We start from the raw sequence: 23,061 nt of genomic DNA on the forward strand, positions 1-23,061 counted from the left end.
TCCTTAAAGAAAAAAATATTTTGCAAATAATTCATGATACCTGTAAAGAATTTGTGGGGTCCTAAGTGGTGGGGATAGATTGTGACTGTATTTAATGATTTTTACTAGAAAATTGCTCAACTCACTGCTTAACCCTTGCCTAAATGGTAGTGTGCTAGCATATACAAATTAAGTGCACATATCAGATTTAATTTATAAGTTTTATTGGTTGTTTAAAAAACCTTTCAAGAGTACATCCGAGATTAGAAGTAATAGCAATCAACTGCCATATAATAAAACCTTGTCAATAAAATATTAAAACCTCTAAGGAAAAAGCTCTATATGAAGTTTTTATTAAAAATTGTATACTTGTATCTACTTTTATTTTTTTTATTTTTATTTGTTTTGAGAGAGTATTGTTCTTTCTCCAGGCGCCAGGCTAGAGTTCAGTGGCACAATCTTGGCGCACTGCAACTTCCGCCTCCTGGCTTCAAGCTATTCTTCTGACTCAGCCACCCGAGTAGCTGGGACTACAGGTGCCCGCCACCATGCCCAGCTAATTTTTGTATTTTCGTAGAGACAAGGTTTCACTATGTTGGCCAGGATGGTCTCAATCTCTTGACCTTGTGATCCGCCCACCTTGGACTCCCAAAGTGCTGGGATTACAGGCATGAGTCTCCGTGCCCAGCCTACCTTTATTCTTCTATAAGAGAAACAGAAAGTCCTGTCTTTGATTTTTAATTAGTAAATATTATGAATTTGTATTAAGTGAAAGAGGTTTTTCATTATATTTGTATAAAACATTTACCTCCCTTAAATTTTAGTTATGAAAATAAAGAAGAAAATCAAAATGTAGTCTCTGCCATCAAAGTCAAAGAACATGGTCTTTTTTATTTCCAAGTTAATTTTTAGTGTGAAAGCAAACTATCGTAGGCACAATCACATACTCTTGTAATGGTTAAATTCACCATGTTTTGAAGAGAAAGGTTGCTGTGGAACTTTTTTCAAGAATTGTCTATTCATGTCCTTAGCCCACTTTTTTATGGAATTATTTGTTTTTTTCTTGTTGATTTGTTTGAGTTCTTTGTAGATTCTAGATATTAACCCTTTGTTGAATGCACAGTTTGTGAAAATTTTCTACCACTCTGTGGGTTGTGTATTTATTTTGCTGATTATTTCTTTTATCCTGCAGAAGCTTTTTAGTTTAATTAAGTCCCATCCATTTATCTTTGTTTTTGTTTCTTTGCTTTTGGGTTCTTGGTCATGAACTCTTTGCCTAAGCTTAGAAGGGTTTTTCAGTGTTATCTTCTAGAATTTTTTTGGTTTCAGGTCTTAGATTTAAGTCTTGATTCATCTTGAGTTGATTTTTGTATAATGTGAGAGATAAGGATCCATTTTCATTCTTCTACATATGGCTAGCCAGTTATCCCAGTGCCATTAGAATAGGGTGTCCTTTCCCCACTTTATGTTTTTTAAATTTTTTAAAAAATTTTTTGCTTTGTTGAAGATCAGTTGGCTGTATTTGGCTTTATTTCTGGGTTCTCTATTCTGTTTCATTCGTCTATATGCCGATTTTTATACCTTTTCATGCTTTTTACGCAGCAGATTGTCTTTTGATTTCTATGGTTATTAAACACGGAACCTGTAGCTACTTGGCTTTTGTTGTTCGTTTGTTTGTTTGTTTGTTTGTTTAGACACTGGATCTTGCTGTGTCATCCAGGCTGGAGTGCAGTGGCACAGTCATAGCTCACTGCAGCCTTAACCTCCTGGGCTCAAGTAATCCTCCCACCTCAGTTTCCCAAGTGAGTAGCTGGGACTACAGGTACATGCCACCATACCTAGTTAATTAAAAATTTTTTTAGTAGAAATGGGGTCTTCCTTAATTGCCTAGACTGGTCTTAGACTCCTGGCTTCAAGTGATCCTCCTCCCTCAACCTCCCAAAGTGCTGGGACTCCAGGTGTGAGCCACCATGCCTGACCAAGCCTGTAACTACTTGTAACCCAGTCCTGTAAATGCTCAGTAGCCCTTGTCTTTGCTCTTTGGCTATGGCTGTTTGCCAGGTAGTTTGTAAGGCACATTGGCTTCTCAGCTCAATACATTTATCTTACATACATCCCAGAGCATAAAAAAGGTATATATTTTTTCACCTACATACTATGGCTATCAGCTCACTAATCCAGCTCAATTATTTAGATATCCTGTTGTTTGCATTTATCACCCTTGGCTGCCTGATCCAAGCATTTATCAACAATGGCCACCTGATCTAAAGTGCTGATGTATCTCTTCAATGATAAACTAGTCTTATGTATAAGACTAACTTATCCCCTAATTTGATTAAGGGATAGAATATCAATTAATGACAAGCTATTCACTTACTCTGATAACCTTAAAAATCAGTCAACATGTATGTTCTGTGTTCTTATTGAATTTATAGTATTATCTCTGGGAAATTATCTGAGTTGCCAAATTCACCTAGAATTGCTAGAATTAGACAAACTTATGTTACTATACTTTTCCTTCTTGCCCCCTCCCTTTTTTTTCTTTTTCTTATTTCATTTTTTGAGCACAAACTAAATAATGATTATGTTCCATTTACATGGTCAGAAAAAAATAGCTAAATTTTATCTATATACTTGGAAACACATCAGTACCAGTCATAAATGGGAGCTGATATTAATCTTATGTGCCATTTGCTTTACCTGTGCTATTTCATGGCCGTTCTAGGTGGAATGAATACCATTATTATGAGTCCTGTTTTGCAAATAGGCATAGAGAAGTTAATTAGACTACCAAAGATCTTACAAATAGTCATAGTGAAATCAGTATTCACTCAAATTATCTAACTCCAGAGCCTAGGAGTGCTCACTCTTGTACACAAACACACACACACACACACACACACACACATACACTCTCTCTCTCTTTCTCTCTCTCTCTCTCTCATCACACACACACACACACACACACACACACGTAAACATTTAAACTTCATAATAACCTTTAAAGTAAGCACAAATATTATGTATTCTATATAGACAAAAAAACTGAGACACAGAGAGATTAAGTAATTTGCTCAAGTTAACGTAACTGGTAGGTAGACAAACTGGGAGCCCAAACATTTTAGCTTCAGAATCTATGCTTTTATATTCTTTGTCTGTGAAAAATGCTCATAGCAAAAACATGCCATTTCTAGTAGTAAAAATGTGTCTATATGGAGACACATTTGCAGAAATAGAATGTACTACAAATATACTTATTTTTGTTCAAAAGCATCTTTATTTTCCATCTCTATTGCCAATTTTTTTTTTTTAATTGGCAGTTTCCCAGAGCTGGCAAAACCTATACACATTTGTATTACACAAATTCCATATATGTTTCCAATTCATCCCAGTTACTCATAACTAATATTTTTGCTGGTCTTTACATTTACATTTGGCTTATTCTAAATGGGAATCAAATACAAAGGAAAGAGATATTTGGGTTCTGAGAATGGAATTAAAGTGAATGGTAACTTCAATTTGTGAAATGATATTTAAAGAAATTTTAGTTAGATGAATTAAAACACACAGTCTGTTTCCACCCAGGATCACATTTACAGTATGAGGTACTAATTTTGACAAAAACATGACATTGATGACAACAGAGGAATTCCAGATACAGTGTCCATAATGTTATGACTACAGGAGCAGTAATAAACTTGTCATTGTTATTATGCAGTAGAGAGAGCCATAATTGTTTCACTCAGTGTGACTATTTGATTAATGTTTATCATAGTCACCATTCCCTAAGTTCCATATTCACTCAGCTACTAGTCATGTTTTAAATCACTAGTGTGTGCTCAATATTGGGCCCAGAGAAGGCCCTCAGTAAATACTGAATGAATGAATGCAGGTATAATAATGACAGAACTTTAAGTACATAGAAGCCTAAATTCAATCCCCCATACACCACATGTGAAGCCAGTGTTTAAGTTCATTTCACCAGATGTAGGGCCAAACTGGTACAGTAGCTCCTACCTTGAGGGAATGACTGAGTCATGATGAAGACAACTTTGACCAGAGCTGGCAGCACCTGGAGACATTCGTCTCTGTTTATTCCCTGATTCAATATAAAATAATCACTCCTCAACAGAAGCTATGACCCTGTGGATTACTCCTTCTTCCTTGACACTATTTCTTTAGTTGGATCCCAAGAAACCATATTTTCCTGTGCTTCTCCTATCCACTGTTGACTCGTTTGAGTTCTTTCGCTGGTTTTCCTTCTTCTTCCCCACTTGTTGTTTTTTCATTCTTTTAATATTGTCTTTGGAAGAATAGACTCTTTGAAGTTTGAGGAAGTCCTATTTATTTATGTTTATTTTATGAGGTATGTTTTTGGTGCTACAGCTAATAAATCTCTGCCTAAACCAAGATCACAAAGATTTTCTCACATGTTGTCTTCAAGAAGTTTTACAATTTTCAATTTAACATTTAGGTCTATGATCTATTTGGCATTATTTTTCATGTATGGTGGAAGATATGGATTGATGGTCATATGAATTAGCCATTGGGAAAAATACATTAAAACTCAGATGAGTATTAAAATGGCTAAAATAAAAATTGCTGACCGTATCAAGTACTGGCGAGAATGTGGAGCAGCCCATACATTGCTGGTGTAAGTGCAAAGTGGTGCTGCCCTTTGAAAAAGAGTTTGTAAGTTTCTTAGCAAATTAAACATGCATTACCACCTAACCCAGTAATCTCACTCATAGTATTCACCCTCAAGAACTGAAAACTTATATTCACATAAAAACACATATGTGAATACTTATGGCAGCTGTTTTTATAATTGCCACAACTGGAATTGGCCAATATGTCCTTCACTGGGTGAGTGGATAAACAGTTGTTCACACATACAATGGAATAGTATTCACCAATAAAAAGGAATGCACATTCAACAACATGGTTAACTCTCAAGGCATTATACTGAATAGAAAAAGCCAATTTGATACATGGACACAGGGAGGGGAGCATCACACACTGGGGTTGGTTGTGGGGGACTAGGGGAGGGACAGCAGAGGGTAGTGAGATTGGGGAGGAATAACATGAGGAGAAATGCCAGATATAGGTGACAGAGGGATGGAGGCAGCAAACCACATTTCCATGCATATAACTATGCAACAATTCTGCATGATCTGCACAAGCACCCCAGAATCTAAAGTATAATAAAATATATATGTATATATATAATTTTTTTAAAAAGAAAATATGTTTGAATAAAAATAGACATGGGAATGAATGAAAAAAGAAAAAGAAAAAGTCAGTTTGAAAGATTACATATTATATTTATATAACATTCTCAAATATAAAATAGGGTGATGGAGAACAGATCAGCGGTTTTCAGGGAAAAAAGAGGGATAGAGCATGACTGTAAAGGGATAGCATGAGAAGGATTTTTGGGGTGGCAGAACTGTTCTGTATCCTATTTTATATGAACCTATACATTTGCCAAAATTCATAGAACTATATTGAATAAATAATGAAAACCTGCAAATCTAATAGAATTCTTATGCTTATAAATATATATGTTCAGTTGTGCCTTGGTGTCTTCTTTTCTCTGGCAGTCTACTCATACCTGAAGTAAATAGAAAAGTGGGAATTGATTGATCAAAACTGACATTACTAATGAAATATCAGGGGTATATATTAACTTGAAAAGATGAATTTTAGTAGAAACCAGTTCTTTCATGGATAGTTTTAGCTTCATTCTCATTCTTGTATTCATCCCAGAAATATATATATTGAGCGCCTACTATAAGCCGGGAAGTATTTTAGGTCCTAGGATAGAGCAGTAAAAAAGCTAAGTCCCTGTAGTCACATATCTTACTTTCTACTGGAGAGAAATGGACCAAAAACAAAACAAATAAAAAACCCGCAAAGAAGCGTAGGAAACATAAGGGGGTAAGAATTCCTGTGAAGAAAAAAGCAGAATGGCGGGTTAGAGAATAAAGGTGGCTGGGAGAAAGAGAGTTGCTATTTTCGATGTACTGGTCCTGGAAGGGCCACTCAGAAGGCAATATTCATCCGGGCAAAACCCTGACAGGAAGTACGGCTATCTAGATGTACCAGAAGAGGGTAGAATCAGGACTAAGACCTGAGATGTTCACAGAACAGCAAGAAAATGAGAGCAGCTAAAGCAGCATTAGGGAGGAAGCTGAGGTGGTGTGGTGGCCATGGGTCAGGTCTCACAGTCTAGTCCATTTTAAGAAGGAGTGAGATGCAAAACCACCGGCAGGTTTAAAAAGCAGATTCATGATCTGAAGTGTGCTTAAAAAATAATTACTCTGGGCTGCGTAGAGATCAGACCTTAGAGTGGCAGAGAGATCAATTATGGTGCTATTGAAATTGCCAGAGTAAGTGATAATAATGACTTGAACTAGGTGGGGGTAGAATGATCAATAGGTTATCAAATTACAAAGCACATTAGCATAAAGACGTACATTAAAGAAATATTTCAGTGTAATAAAAATATTACAATGCTAATTTTTTGTTCCTTGATAGCCTAGTTAGCATTCCATAACAAGGCATTCATTTTTCTCAGGTTTATTTTATTATGAAATTATTATATATTTTTCTTATTTGCAGTATTAGGTTAAAGAAATAATCTATTTTAAGTGGAAAGATACAGCATATATCAAGGTCTCTATAAAAAACAACCAAAGCCATATTTTGGAAGTTATATTAAATATAATAATAACATAAGGAGATATTTGGAAAAAAATGAGATTGATGGTTTTCTCCTTGTGTCTTACTGGAATTATTTGAAGATAAATAGTTTTTTAGAATGAGCAAGACAAACAAGATCCTCTTCACTGCCAAATCCGTGAACTTCTCAAGTTCAAAAGAACTCTTCGGCTACTGCCTAGAGCCATTTCCTCATTTTCGATGACAGCAAACGAGTGGTTCATTTTCTGTGTTACAGTGTTAGGCCCTTCAGCAAATTCTGAATAAAACTGCTGCACTTGTTTGATGAGAACTTTTTCAACATTTTATGCTGATGATATCCACTGTTCATAACCAGAGCAGATAAGTTCAAAGACTAAAGGCAGTTTTCAAAATGCAAATGCAAAATAAAATGAAAATATCATAATGTGAAATCTTAACATTGATTTGCCAACAATCTGTCTTGAGTTGTTTATAAATCTGATCCTACTTTTGCAGTGCCAACCCAGGCTGTGCAATGAGACATTTAGGACCAAGATTCCCAACCATTCACGCATGTTTCACATGCCAAAGATCAACTCATCATTTAAGACTTTTACTCAAGACCTTACAGAATCAAGTCATGCTTTCCTCAAGTCAAAACATCTGCTGGTGCAGTGTTCACCTCCTTGTAAACATTGCGTAATGTATGGGGGAAAAAAAGTCATATAAAACACGGTAGTCATGACAAATATTCAACATTGTCAGCATAGTCAAGAGTCACTATTTCTCTGATTCTATTTGGTGCTACTTCTATTAAGCAAAATACCTTCCAAACACAAAACTCTGCTACTTAAAATTCAGGCATAAAAACATTTTCCTGGGGTTAATTTATATGTAAAATTTCTACCAATGTCCATGTGTCAGCACTCAACCATGACTTCAGTTTACTGTCAACACACAGACAAAGATCATGCATAGACCATATGTATCAAATTATTTCTTATCAGAGTCTCATTGAAATGCAAAATGGTTAGTACTCAGAAAACCATATAAAATAAATCAATTATCCCAATCTGGAACTTGGAGACAGACTGTCAAATGAAATTGTAACATCTTATTTTATCAGCATGCAAAATTAAGAGCTGAGAAATATGAGTTTGCTAAGGATATTTTTGGTTTATTAATGACAATAACAATGCATGCTCATAAAAATAATTTTGTCAGGTATGAGTAACTTCTTTGGACTTTCTCATCTTTAGCTCATTTATAATAACTTCTAATTCCTGACTTAAACTATAAGGCAGAAGAGAAGACATGGGAAAAGAAAAGAGTAGTTCAGATTCAGAGTTTGAATGTAAGGCGCTTGTGGCACTTTCAAGTAGAGATGTCCAGGAAGCACTGAACTTGTGCATGTCATGGTTTAGGAAAGAAACCTGGGCTGAAGATGCAGATTTGTGTCAAAAGCATATTGGTGCTAGAAGCAGCTACGTATGTGGAAAAAATCAGGACACGTGAGGAAAAAAGGCCCTGAGCACAGCAACATTTATGGGATAGGTAGAAAAGAAGTCCATGAACAGAAGGGAAAATAATGGACAAAAACAGGACATGGTATTAAGGCTGGGGAGGAAAGGGTTCCAGGAACTGAGAATGGCCAACAGTATTATCAGATGATGCTAAGACATCTGTCTCATGAATTTGACTCATCTAGGTACTTCATATAAGTGGAATCAAACAATATTTTTCCTTTCATGGCTATCTTATTTCGCTTGGCATATTATCCTCAAGTTTCATTCCTGTTGTAGCCATATATCAGAATTGCCTTTCTTTTTTTTCTTTTTTTTGAGATGGAGTTTCACTCTTGTTGCCCAGCCTGGAAAGTGCCATGGCACGATCTCAGCTTACCGTAACCTCTGCCTCTGGGGTTCAAGAGATTTTCCTGCCTCACCCTCTGGAATAGCTGGGATTACAGGTATGTGCCACCGTATCTAGCTTATTTTGTATTGTTGGTAGAGATGAGGTTTCTCTATGTTGGTCAGGCTGGTCTTAAACTCCCAACCTCAGGTGATCTGCCCACTGTGACCTACCAAAGTGCTGGGATTATCGGCATGAGCCACTACACCCGACTGAATTTCCTTTCTTTTTGAGGCTGAATAATATTGCATTGCACAAGTATGCCATGGATAAGAATTCTAAATATGCATCTGGTAACCTAAACTGTATGGATATCCTGTCTAAAAAATGTTATTAAAAACTGAAAATTAAATTTTGGTTGAATTGTTTGAAACAATTGGAAGGTGTAGAGTCCTGAAAATTCAAACTAATTTAGATGTTTTCTGATAAATAACATTTGTACTTTCTCTAGCTTAGAACAATTAATACTGGGAGAAACAATAATAAGAGTTTAAATTGTATGAACATATGATTATTCAGATAGTTTTTTTTTCTTCTTAAGTGCTGTAACAGTTTTAAAATGAGAAAGAGGGGTAGTGGTTGCACAACATTGTGAATATATTAATGCCATTGAATTGCACACTTTAAAATAATTAATCGTATATAAATTTCGCCTCAATGAAGGAAAATGCTATAACAGTGGAAATTTGCTTTAAAGTTAGCATTGGGGTTGTATTTTTACTACTGATGTCACATATCCCATGTGTTGGTGTACAATGATGATACATTTATAATTAAATGGATTGATTTAATGTTATAGTTCATTATTATTCATAAAAACAAAAGGAAATGAGCTTTTTAGAGATGCCTTTGGACATATGGTTCTCTCTGCTCAGTATCTTTTCCAAAGTTTGTTCATCCTGCAAGGCGCAGTTTATTTGCCATTTTCTTATGAGTCTTCTTCATCACATAAAAATAAAACTTTCCCTCTTTTTATGCTCTATTATAGCAGTTAGCTTCTGACTGATTGGGTCTGTTCCCCCTGCTGAATTGAAGGTTTCTTGACTGTATATAAACCATTGAGTAATGTCCTTTTAATGATGGTCACTGTTCTTAAAAGACTTAGATATAGTCAGTATGGATCAACCATTCACACATGAACTCACTTAAGGACAAAGGTAAAACCGTTATCCAATGCAAAATTACAGGCAATAGAATAAGTTGGTTATAACACAACTACCTGTGAAAGAGTATGAGTGTGTATCACATTATTTCTCATGTAACAAAACACCAAACAGAAAGAATTAAAATGTGTGCGGCCAAATATTGAGCCTTGGATGTGGCTAGGGTTAAAGATCTGAGGATAAAAAGATGCAAAACAAGAGATTCTGGAGAGAGAGGAAAAAGACAAAGGGAAGTGTGTCATGGGATCCTGGAAAGGAGATTCTTATTAGGGAAGTGGGCAAAGATAATCTGGGTCTCCAGAAAAAGATTAGAAACCTCTAAAGATGTGAATAATGACAGAATGCCTGTAATAGGGTTACAAATTTACTCACATCTCCACTCAGATTTGGAAAGAAAATGTTGCTGCTTCCTTTCTCTAGACCAGTCAGATTGTCTTCATGATGTGTACCTACAGGGTAGGGAGAACAAAAAAGGAAAAATCTAAAATGTAGTCCTATTCAAAAAACTAAATCCATTAGAGGATTAGTCTCTAGTAAAATGAGCAATATCTTAGAGGCCCTCCTCTTCAGCCATTATCTAAATGGTATTTGTAGTTTTGGAGCATACAACTTACTTGACACCACAGAGGCTGTGAGAAGGGGTTACTTACCTCTAGGGCCTCACTGGCTTGTGCTGTCCCACAGTGAGGTCCTGGTCCGGTGTCTGGGCCAAGTAGCAACAGAGCATCTGTGCAGTGTTCTGGCATCTGCTGAGAAAGAGTAAGCTGGTTAACTCAAGATGTGGACATTCTGGACTTGGTCCGGGCACAGTTGTCTTTCTGTTGACTCAGCCTCTTCTTAAGCCTCACAACCATTTGGCTACACAGCCCCTGAGCCCTGACTTGAGAGTTACCTGGACCAGCCTGACTCTCAGTTTACTTGCACCTGTCTACCTCAGGGCACACAGGCACTTGTGAGTCCTAGCCCTGACACACAGGAGACAGATTATAGAAGGACACCCACACTCAGGCCTTCTTTTGGTCCACCCTCCAACACCAAGTTGATCTGCTCTGTTGGACCAGCCAAAGATGAGAGCTTTGGAGGCATCTCATTCCATGTCCCACATCTTCTTCCATGAGACTTCAGCCTGGAAAGAGGAGATCTAGACCCAAGTGTTTCTCTGGTTTCCTCTATCTGCCACTCCCTTTCTCTTCCATTCAACTCTTGGGACCAAGCAGAGCGGACAAGATTTTCCTTCTTCTCTTTTGACTAGAACCTCTTTTTCAAAAACCTCTGTAATTAATCTTGCTAGGCTAGCTTCTAGAAGTTTTAAAGGGGAAAAATGGGAATTTAGAAAATCCTCTCAGATATGTAGTTTTCAAGTTTATTGTCTGTCTGCATAATGCCTTTCAGAGTATCTTTCCTTCTCTTTGCATTTCTGTTGCTATTTGCCTAATTTTCACTAAATTCCCAAGTCTGACTATGGGAAAGAAACATTCACAAAGACATATAAAAAACATAAGCACATTACATTTCTTAAAATATTATATCCATATATTATACCTAGCCCCCTAGAAATCTATTCTTTCTCCAACTGGAAAAAAAAATGTATAGATTATATTCCTATGCTCTATAAAATTTTCCGTAAGAGAAAACTGAAGTTTGTTTGATTTCTGAACTTCTAATGGCCTTTCTTTTCATTAATTTTTCCATGTTGATATATTCTTTCTGGGTAATTAATGCTACATTCCTTAGTTTTCTAGTGTTATAAAATATGTTTACTTTTAATGATTAAGCAGTTTGTATTAATTTCTGCATCTTAAAGAAAAAAGCTAATTGAGTTTGTGAAAGTTTTAACTCAAATATGCTAGCATTTAAATACCCTCTTTGAGCTCAATTTTGTTTATCTATTTTCTTTATGACCAGTTCAGTTCACAATGCTGATTTTTATCCAAATAGTTGCCTTTCAAGATGCTGGTTCTACCACTTACAATCCACACTGTAACTCTTTGTAGAACACTGACATTATCTGCAAAGTTAAAGAGAATTTTCTTTTCCTGATGCTGTTTGGTTATGTTTACCTAATTTTTCATTGTGAAAGAATCCCTATGAGTATTTACCAATGCATGTTTCATTTTTTTCTAAACTTCTTCTAGTTGATTCTATACCAGTTGTTTTTAAACAGTGGAAATATAAATTTATTTTTGTCAAAAGGAAAAATTTGAAAGTATACATGGATAGCTTCTGAGAAGATGGATCCAAAATTCAATTATGTGATTTCATTATATAAAAAAGTAGACATAGTTTTGACTCTAAATACCAGTCATATCAGTGGGAAAGGATATTTGAAGTAGAAATTATAGACAAGAATTCATTTTAATTATTGTGCATTTTATTTTACTTTTCTATCAGATTACCACGTATAGCAACTTGCCATTCGGCAGTTACTCATTTCTAAGATTGTAAATGTCGAGAAATACCAGACTATTACCCTGGATTCCGTCGTCTGATTGTTTTATGTGTTTGTGGTTTCATACCCAAGTGAGTCATTCTGCCAAGAACCTTGAGAATATCTGTCTAGTCTAGACATTTCAATCTTAATGATTGATACCCAACTTTGGCATAAGATTATGCATCATTAGAAAGAGGATGTAGGTGTAAAATGGTTCTGTGCAAATACAAACATTATATACTTGAAACCACAAAATCTTGACTAGTCATTTCCTCTGCTAAACCTTTCCATTCCCACTGTGTTTTTAAATCATCACTGGTATCACCAACTGCTCATCAGCAAACCTCCTATCTCCAGAATAATCTCTGCCTGTCCTATTTATATTTCTAGCATATACTATGATGTCTGACTTAATAGCTTCGTAAAAATCTATTCAATGAATACTGACTTCAAGGGACTCAGGAGAAAGCCATCCTGTAGGTACCCCTGATACTTTCATTCAACATTTCTTTTCCTTGATCTTTTCCCTAAGTATTCGTACAGCTTCTAGGATTTTGTCACTGATCTTGACAATGTTCTTGTATTTTGTCAACCAGTAGATATAATATCTCTGAATGATCATATATATGTTACTATAATCAGGGTTTTTTTTTTACAGAAAAACTGAATTTAATTGGAAGATATTAAATTTGGGAGAGTGTCTGGGAATATCATCAGTTGAGGATGAATACATCTTCTAGGGATTATCATAGCAATTTATGAAAGCTTGAAAAAACTGTATGTCAGTTTTATCCCATGGTACTCCTTGGGGGCTCCAATCTTTAGAAGAGTTTGGACTCAAATTGGTAAATATATTTTGAACCCAGTACACCTCTCATGAAATATCTTGATGAGCATGATATAGGGGGCATGCTTTGCCAAAGTCACAAAGATATGTATTTCCTCTTTAATGAGAAAAATGCTATTTTTCATGGGATAGGAAAAGGAATACCTTTTAGAGTCATCAAGGGTAGCATCAGAATGGGAGATGTAGAATAAAAGGCTTGATTTGCCTAGGAAGAGGAGAGTAAGAATGCTCGTTGGGCTTTGAGCTTTGGAAAGAAAAAGTGCTCACTGCTTTGCTTGAGCCAAAATCAAGGCTGTAATACAGCTGATATGTTCAGTTGTTAAAGTATAAGCAATTCTACACTGGTTGGTATCATATCTGCTTTATTTGCCCTATTCCTTTTCCTTGAAAAAGGAAGAGGAGAGTAAGTATGTTCTCAGGGTTTGGGGATTTTGAAAAAAAAAAAAAATGCCCACTGCTTTTCTAGAGCCAAATCAAGGCTGTAATACAGTTTATATGTCCAGCTGTTAAATCCTAAACAATTCTATACTAGTTGGTATAATAGCTACTTTATTTGCCCTATTCCTTTTCATGGAAATAGAAGAACTTCCAGTTGAGTAACTAATTGGTGAATGCCCAGGGACCTCCAGGACCCTTTCCCAGTACTACAACTTGTTTTAGTCCTGTTTCATCTATACCCAGATTGTTTTAGCTCAGCTGGAACATTCTGAGTGTAGGCCTGAAAAACATGAGGTGGTAGGGTCCCCTTCATGGTAAACCAGCACCCAAGATAAAATGCAGAGCAGAAGACCCAGCCGCAGCCACTCTGCCAATGTCCAAGTCTGTGGTCAGCTTTACCCCTCACAATTCTAGTGCTCCACCAGAGGGATTCTACAGCCACCCAGTTCCTCAGACATAACTGCCATCATATTTTGAAACCAGCTGCCTTCAGAAAACAGCAATCTCTGTCCATAACATTCATCCACCACAGCCAAGTCCTCATAACCTATACTCTACTTTCAAACCACTGTGGTCAGAAAGATACTTAATATAATAATGTATGATTTATCCTGGAGAATGTTCTGTGGGCACTTGAGAAGAATGTGTCTATGCTTCTGTTAGATAGAATGTTCTGTTTATGTCTGCTAGGTCCATTTTGTCTAAAGTATAGTTTAAAGCCCAGTGTTGCCTTACTGATTTTCTATCTAGATGATGTGTCCATTGTTGAAAACAAGGTACTGAAGTCTTCACTATTATTTATTGCTGTTCATTTCTCCATTCAGATCTGCTAATATATGTGATATGGTTTGGCTGTGTCCCTACCCAAATCTCATCTTGAATTCCCATGTGTTGTGGGAGGAACCTGATGGGAAGTAATTGAATCATGGGGGCAATTCTTTCCCATGCTGTACTCATGATAGTAAGTCTCACAAGATCTCATGGTTTTATAAAGAGGAGTTCCCCTGTACAAGTTCTCTCTCTTTGCTGCTATTCATGTAAGATGTGAGACTTGCTCCTCCTTGCCTTCTGCCATGATTGTGAGACTTGCTCCTCCATGCCTCCAGCCATGGGGAACTGTAAGTTGATTAAACCTTTCTTTTGTAAATTGCTGAGTCTCAGATATGTCTTTATCAGCAGCATGAGAACACATACAATATGCTTTATATAATGAAATGCTCCAATGTTAGATGCATATATATTTACAATTGTTATACTCTCTTAAATAATTAACTTCTATATTGTTACATAAAGATATTCATTGTCTCTTGTAACAGTTTTTGACTTAAAAAAATTCTATTTTGTCTGATATAAATACAGCTTTATATTTTCTTATACCCTCTTCTCCTTTGGTTTCCATTTGCAAGGAATCTTTTTCCATCTCTTCACTTTTAGCCCATATGTGTCTTTAAAGGGAGGTAAATCTCCTTACTCAGTATATAAATGAGTTTGTCTTATTTATTAAAATTCATTAAACCACTCATTAATTTATTTATATTTAAAGTAATTTTTGATAGGTAAGAACTATTTAAATCTATTGCCATTTTGTTAGTTGTTTTTGGAATGTTTTGTAGATTCTCTTTTCTATTCCTCTTCTCTGTGTTTTTTGTGATTTTATAATGTTCTATAGTGGTATGCTTTGATTCTTTTCTCTTTATCCTTTGTGTATCTATTATAGATATTTTCTTTGTGATTATCATGAGACTTATAAAACACTTTATATAGTAGTATCAGTTTCTTGTAGGCTGATAATAACTTAACTTTGATTACATGAAACAACTCTACCCTTTATTCACCACCCTACCACATTTTATGTTTTTTGATGTCATAGTTTACATTTTTTATATTGTGTATCCATTAAAAAATTATTGTGTCATTATTACTTTTAATGCTTTTGTCTTTTAACCTTCATACTTAAAAGTGATTTACTGGCCGGGTGCGGTGGCTCTTGCCTGTAATCCCAGCACTTTGGAAGGCCGAGGCGGGTGGATCATGAGGTCAAGAGATTGAGACCATCCTGGTCAACATGGTGAAACCCCGTCTCTACTAAAAATACAAAAAATTAGCTGGGCATAGTGGTGCGTGCCTGTAATCCCAGCTACTCAGGAGGCTGAGGCAGGAGAATTGCCTGTACCCAGGAGGCGGAGGTTGCGGTGAGCCGAGATCGCGCCATTGCACTCCAACATGGGTAACAAGAGCGAAACTCCATCTCAAAAAAAAAAAAAAAGTGATTTACTCACCATCTTTACAAGATTAGAATGTTCGGAATGTGACTATACATGTATCTTTACCAGTAATTTTTGTCTTTTCATATGATTTCATGTTACTAATTAGCAGCATTTTATTTCTGTGTGAAGAACTCTCTATAGCATTTTTTGTAAGGCATTTCTAGTGGTCATAAACTCTTTCACTTTTGATTGTCTGGGAGAGTTGTTATCTTTTCTTCATAACCATAGGACAGCTTTCCTGGATAAAGTATTCTAAGTTGTCAGGGATTCTTTTTGTTTTGTTTTGTTTTGTGTTTTCCTTTTTAGCACATTGAATATATAAGTCCACACTCTTATGGCCTGCTAGGTTTCTGCTAAGAAATTTTCTGATACCCTTAGATTCTTTTGTATGTCACAAGGTTGTGTTTTCTTTTGCTGCTTTCAAAATTCTCTTTGATTTTGACAGTTTGATTCTGAGTCATTTAAAACCTCTTTGGGTTGAAATTGCTTATAAACTTTTGAGCTTTATATTCCTGGATATTATATGGGTTTTTTTTTTGTTTTTTTGTTTTTTTGTTTTTTTACCAGATATGGGATTTTTTGAGCCATTATTTCTTAAAAATGCTTTCTGCCCCTTTCTCATTCTCTCTTCTTCTGCTACTCTCATAATGTGCATATCATGGCACTTGCTCATGTCCTGTAAATCCCTGAGGCTTTCTTCACATTTTACCTTTTATTTCTTTGACTGGTTAATTTCAAATGACCTGTCTTTGAGTTCACAAGATTCTTTCTTCTGCTTGATCAAGTTTGCTGTTGACAGTTTCTATTGGATTTTTCATTTCATTCATTGTATGCTTCGGTTTCAGAATTTCTGTTTGGTTCTTTTTCATGACTTCTATGTCTTTATTAACCTTTTAGTTTTGTTCATATGTTGTTTTTCTGATTAGTTCAGTTTTCTATTTGTTCTCTTGTAGCCCACCAAACTTTCTTAAAATAATTATTTTGAATTCTGTGGCAATTCATAGATCTCCATTTCTTTGAGATCAGTGATTAGAAAATTATTGCATACTTTTGTTGATGGCATACTTCCTTGATTTTTTCATATTTCTTGTTTCTTGCATTGATGTCTGCCCATTTGATGGAGCAGTCACCTCTTCTAGACTTTTCAGACTGGTTTTAGTAACAAAGACCTTCACATTGAGGTGGGTGCAAGAGTGTCACATAGGTGGGGTGTGATAATTCCAGGTTTGCTGAAAGCACAGTAGAATAGTCTTTGTTGAGCTTTATCAGCTGCAGTCAGCATCAGCAATGGTTACAGTGGTCTTCAACAGCCAAAGCTCTGGGTATCTGCAGTGGTAGTAAGGACTGTTGGGATCCTTGATGATAAATGCTATTGGGGTCTACTTGATATCTTTTTCTCTCACAGAGGAAGTTGTGGCCAAGGGGATCACTCTGGGTGTCAAGGCTGGCTCATGGACACTCATGGGGCAGTAGTATCAGTGTGTGATGCATGACATCTGTGGAGTGTCACAGAGTTGGGATCTAGAATGTAGGCATGCATGGAGGAACTGAAGCTCCAGAGTCTGTGATAGTTGGTGGCATGGGTTTCCAGGGCCCCTGCAGTAGAATTGGTAATATTGTGTGAGGCTTGGGTGCTTGTGGAGCAGCTAGGGAGCTAGGGTCAAGAAAACAGGCATATGCAGAACCACAGTAGCTCTGGAGTTCAGAATGTGGATACTTCTGCTGTGGCAGTGACTTGCTGTCCTGGGCACATGTGCTCAAGAAAGCTGCCACAGAACTGGGGTCCAGAGAGTGGGCATGCACAAAGCAACCACAGCTCCAGGGTCTTATGTACAGATAAACCTACTGTGGCAGCAGCTCTGGTTTCCTAGGAATAGGTGCTCAGTTTAGCCATGGAGCTGAGATCTGGAGCATGGGCATATGCAAGCAGACTGCAGACTATTGTTCCAAGGTATGGAACAATATACCCTGGAACAACCTATGCTTGCAGCTGCTCTAGCAGTGGCTCTGGTGTCTATGATGCAGGAACTCAGAGAGAAGCCATGGAGGCAGGTTATAGAGCAACAGTAGCTCTAGGTTTTGGGGTGCCAACTGGCCTACAGCAGCAGTGGCTTTGGTGTATAAAGCACGTATATGTGTAATGCAGCCATAGAGCCAGGGTCTGGAATGAGGGTATACACACAATGGCCACAGCTATGGGGTTCAGGGTATGCATGGGATTGGTAGGGTGGTGATAGCCCCAGTCCTAGAGCAGCAGAAAAGTGTTCCTTCTTGGCTAGAGGGTTGCGGAAGCAACTCCCTCTCCTGGGAGGTCCACAGTATCAATGGTTGTTGGTTACCTTAGTGCAAAAGCTGAGGTGTCCTCTGTGGAGCAGGCCACTGTGATCCATGCAGATGAGCACTAAGGGAACCTCCACTGTCAAAGCTATGGGGAATCCATAACTGTGGCAGGAGCTACTGAGGTCTTCAATGGCAAAAGCTGCCAGGTCCTCTGAAGAGCAGATCACTAGGGACTGCAGTGGCACCTGATGGATGGTTGACACTGGTAGTCCCTGATCTTGTTTGTTACTAGCCATCTCCAGATGTCTCAGGTATACTGCTCTCCCCAACAATCCTTTCTGTGCTGTTATTCTCTGTTTTTCACTTCACTGTGTTGTTGCAGGTTTTTAATTGTATTACTAAGCCCTTCCAGGGTTATTTTCATTTTTGAATAGCTGTCTATTGTTTCTGTGAGGGGAACAAAGGTTGGTATCACCTACTTCACCATCTTTCTGACATCACTCTTACTACTACTGTTTTGAAGGAACTGGCAAACTATGATGAGACAGAAATCAAAGAAATCAAACTAACAGGCTCATTTCATGTCTTTACCTGGTACAGAGAGAGCTTAAAAATATTGTCAAAAAGAAAAATCAGGAATGTGGTCTTACTGAAGTTTGCTGAGCAAGTTAATTACTTGGAATTGCCAAGTAGATTTAGTAACCAGAAGTGATCTTTAGTAATCAGAAGTGATTTTTTGAAAGATTAAATATTTTCTTTACAGACTGAGAAGTACATACTATAACATGTGGTGTGAATCTAGGTCTTATAACAATCCAATAAATCTAAAACTGGGCATACATCTGGTTAAGGAAACCACATCTAACATTATCCCCTTCCTTTCCAAGACTTCTGCCTTTGTGCTGGTCATGCTTGTCACCCTCTTAGATCAGACAGTAAGCGCTACACTCTGGCTCCCAGTATCTTACTCTTTTCACCAGCCCACCTCTAGTCATCAGTACTCTTTTCAGAAAACACAAATCTGATCTGATCTTTCCCCTGCTCAGCATCCTTCGATTAGCAACTAATCCATAAATAATAGCATGTAAACTCTTGGGGCTGGGATTTAAACTTCTCTAGTATGTGGTTCCTACTTTGCTTTCCAGCCTTACCTCCTGTTACAGTGTGCCCCCCACTACCACTAACAACTTCACTTTCAATATACTCTAACTTGAAGTTGTCCAAACATTTCTTGCGTCCTACTGCCTCCATATGGAGTCAAACAAACTTGATATTTTTAATGGGAAATTCAGGTTTTAGTCCATTATTCAACAACTTTGACTTGGTACCAGTCACTTTCCCTCTCTCTTCCATGATTTCATCATCTATAGATAGGAAACTAGGAAGCATAGATACTTTACAATGCAGCAGTTAGGGTCAAATAAGAATGATAGTAAAAGCACATTTTAAGTTGTAAATTAGTTTCTGGATGATAGTTATTATAAATATGGCCATTCCCCTTCCCAATTAGATACTTAGCTCCAGTAGGTAACTGCCCTGTCTTCATTTTGATATTTCCCAAATCTCACAATAATTTCCCCTCAGAAAAAGTATGTGCTGAATTGAGTGAAAATATTCTGTATTTGAGGCCCTAACAATTACAACATGCATCATTAAAGGTTTACACAGTACAGGGCTATGGAGGACAGCATCCTCACACCGTCGCAAATAAATTTTAAAGAAGCCTACAGATGAAGAATCTATCTTAATAATATGCATTATGTTTTCAAAAATCAGCACTATTATGATAGGCCTTATTGCTACTTTTCTTATACTATTTCTGATAATAATAGTATCTACAACGATCCTGGGAGCTACATAATATGTAAAATAAAAAAAGTCAATGACTGTTTTGTATAAATTTTCACACCTTTAGCATTCATAAGATCCATATGAAGTATTAGCATTCATAATTCCTAAGATTTAGGAAGAAGTTTCAAGATGCATTATTTTTAAGTGGACTGGTAAAAAAATGAAGGAAAATGGAGAGGAAAAAGAAGGTAAGACGAAGGAAGAAGCTGCCTTTGTTCATTCTTAATTGTATAATTGCATTTTATATTACAGTTACCCTGTCTTTACAGGTGCTAGTGTCTGAGAAAAAAAAGAATCAGAGAACACAGATGTTGAAAGCTAAAAGTTTCCTTATGGGTTATCATAAGGATAACTGTAGTTTGGATATGGTTTGTTTGTCTCCCCAAAATCTCATGTTGAAATTTGATCTCCAGTGCGGTGGTGGTGTGAGGTGGGGCCTGGTGGGAGAGGTTTGGGTCTTAGAGGTGAACCCCAAAATCTCATGTTGAAATTTGATCTCCAGTGCGGTGGTGGTATGAGGTGGGGCCTGGTGGGAGAGGTTTGGGTCTTAGAGGTGAATCCCTCATGAATAGATTAATGCCCTCCCTCAGGGGTGAATAAATTCTCACTCTCTTAGTTCCAGCAAGAGCTGGTTGTTAAAAAGAGCCTGGTACCTCCCTTCTTCTCTTGCTTTCTCTCAACATGTGATTTCTGCATGCCCAGGCTCCCCATCACATTCCACAATGAGTGGAGGCAATCTGAGGCCCACACCAGAGGCAGATGCCGGTGTCTTGCTTCTAATACAGTCTGTAGAACCACATGGAAAATAAACATCTTTATTAATTAGCCTCAGGTATTCTTTATATCAACACAGAATAGACTGAGATAAACTTGAAACTCCTTATTTTTCAAATGAAGAAACTGAGGCATAAAGATGACACCGGAATGGCCCAGTTGGCTTACAATCTGATAAGATTGATTTGACAGTTATCTTTAAATATATATTCCATCTAGCAAAGCAGACACTGCTGCTTTTGTCTCATATAATGATATCTTTATTTCCTAGCGGGTCTCTCCAATGTGACAGGAAGTGGTTTTCCTAAGGCTATGATTCATACCCTCTATGCTTTGTGAGGCACTGCAACTGCAATACAGGGAACAAGACTCCAGTGCCCTCACAGAGTTTCTGAGCCTCCCAAGCCTACTAATTTACTATGAGGGAGGAGTTTAGAATTCAAGAAGATTAGATTCTTCTTTATTATATCAGTATCCTTTTATTTTGTTAACCTAATGCCCCTAACATTTCCCACCATTATACTTCTTTCCTTCCTTTGGTACCCAAAGTCCTTAAAATAAGTAGTGTATGCTTACTACCTCCTTTAGCTTTCTCACTGTTTAATCTGCTTTTTGGCTGCTTTCCATATGCCAACATTCTGCATGTCAGGGACATTCCTTTTAGACAAATTCAAATGTCTTTTCTTAATGTTCTCCCTCTTGATTCCTTGGTCATATTACACAAGTTTAACTATTGCCCTTCTTGAAACTCTTCCATAATTTGGCTTCTATCATCCAGAACAACCAACTTTCTGACCGACACTGACCATTCCTCTAATTATAACTTATCCTCTTGTCTCTTTTCTGTGGATATTTCTAAAGCTTACTGGTCTTGTTGCTCTCTTCTCTTGGCAAATTTATCTATGCTGATGGCTTCAATGACCATGTCAGTGTTAACAATCCCCAAATCTTGGTCTTCATTCCTGATCACTCATGAATATTCTAATCTTATAACTCCACTTGTTCTCTGAGATCTTTTGCCGTATGCTAATTTATGTCTAAAACAAAGCTCATTGTCATACTGACTAAATTGTGCTCCTCTCCAATATACCATTTTGAAAAACTAACACTACAGATTTCTCATTTTTTATATGTCCAGTCATCTTTACTCCTACTTTAAAATTTATTTCAAGAAAGGATTTATTCAGTTTTATTATTATTTTTCTTATTTTCTTATTTTCATAGAAATGAAGGTAAATGCCTTCATTTCTATGTCTGTTGTCATTACCTGAATCCATTCACCCACCCATCCATCCATCCACCCACCATCATGCCCTAGTTAATCATCTGCCAGATAAATCTACTTATGATCTGCATACACAAAAAAAACCTGTAGTGTCAATTTTCTTAATCAAAAAATTGATTTTTGATTAAGTCAAAATTTGGTTAAGTCAATTACTACACAAAAAAATCTGCAGTAATCAATTTTTGATTAAGTATATTAAATGTTCCTGAATATATTAAGCAGTTCCATCTGACATAACTATTAGTTCTCATCTGCTTCTAACTTGAACTCTCTAAATTAAGCATCATGTGCCCAAGGCTGTGCTCTGTTACAAAAGGGTGGGATCAGTACAGTCTATAGCAGCTGCATTGTGTCCTTTGTTTGTTCTTATTTGGGTTGGGAGCGGTTCCAGGGGGAATAAAGAAGGTGGAGAGAAACATCCCATTACAATGACAGTTTATTTAATAATGGCCTCATGCCAATGTCATGCTCACTCTTAAGAAGTATTAATTCAAAATCTCTAGTTATCATTTCTAGATTTTGCTAAAGAGTTACTTCCCTTCATGCAGCACAGCTTCCAACAATATAGAGCACTTGGCTGCTTTACTTGGAGAGGCTGTCTTCTCTGCCAAATATATGTATCATTCTGTATACTTCCTAGCAGCAGTCTCTTTAAAAGACAACTGTGGGTAATCATCTCAGGGAATAGGCATCTATGTTATAACCCTTGAAGAATGTTAGCAATCTTTTATTTTTCTCCTTAATTTTTAAGTCTTGTTGTTTCATAAGTTTATTTATTCTTTGACTTCATTTGGCAAATAGTGTTTGACAAATATTCTTGAGTTACTACCACTGGATGCCAGGTATTTTGTTTGGTTCTGAGAATAAAATGTTAAATCTAATAGACACAGACTAGCAGTCTTTCCCTTCTTAGAGAGGGGAAGACAGATACTAGATAAGCAATTACAAAGTAGTCTGAAGAGTTATAATGAGGGAAGTACAGAGTTCTGTGGAAGCACATGGTATTAGCATGACTATCTCGGTTCCACTACTTGTTGGCAGTGAGATCATAACGCAGTTGTTCAACATCTCAAAGGCTCATTTCCTCATATGTAAAATTGTGGCCAATAATAGCACCAGCTTCACAGATTTTTTTTATTAGGATTAAAAGT

General features: G+C 36.8%; 1 long non-coding RNA gene across 1 annotated transcript in view; it reads left to right on the plus strand.

Moving 5' to 3' along the window:
- Nucleotides 1-6,651: 6,651 nt before the first annotated feature.
- Nucleotides 6,652-23,061, plus strand: part of LOC141580106 (uncharacterized) — a 33,064-nt gene continuing 16,654 nt past the window's right edge. Inside the window, exon 1 of the long non-coding RNA XR_012512156.1 lies at nt 6,652-8,632. This is a non-coding gene — a long non-coding RNA (uncharacterized LOC141580106). The remainder of the gene's footprint in view (nt 8,633-23,061) is intronic.

The sequence above is a fragment of the Saimiri boliviensis genome, chromosome 10, assembly GCF_048565385.1.
Source record: "Saimiri boliviensis isolate mSaiBol1 chromosome 10, mSaiBol1.pri, whole genome shotgun sequence".
NCBI lineage: Eukaryota > Metazoa > Chordata > Mammalia > Primates > Cebidae > Saimiri > Saimiri boliviensis.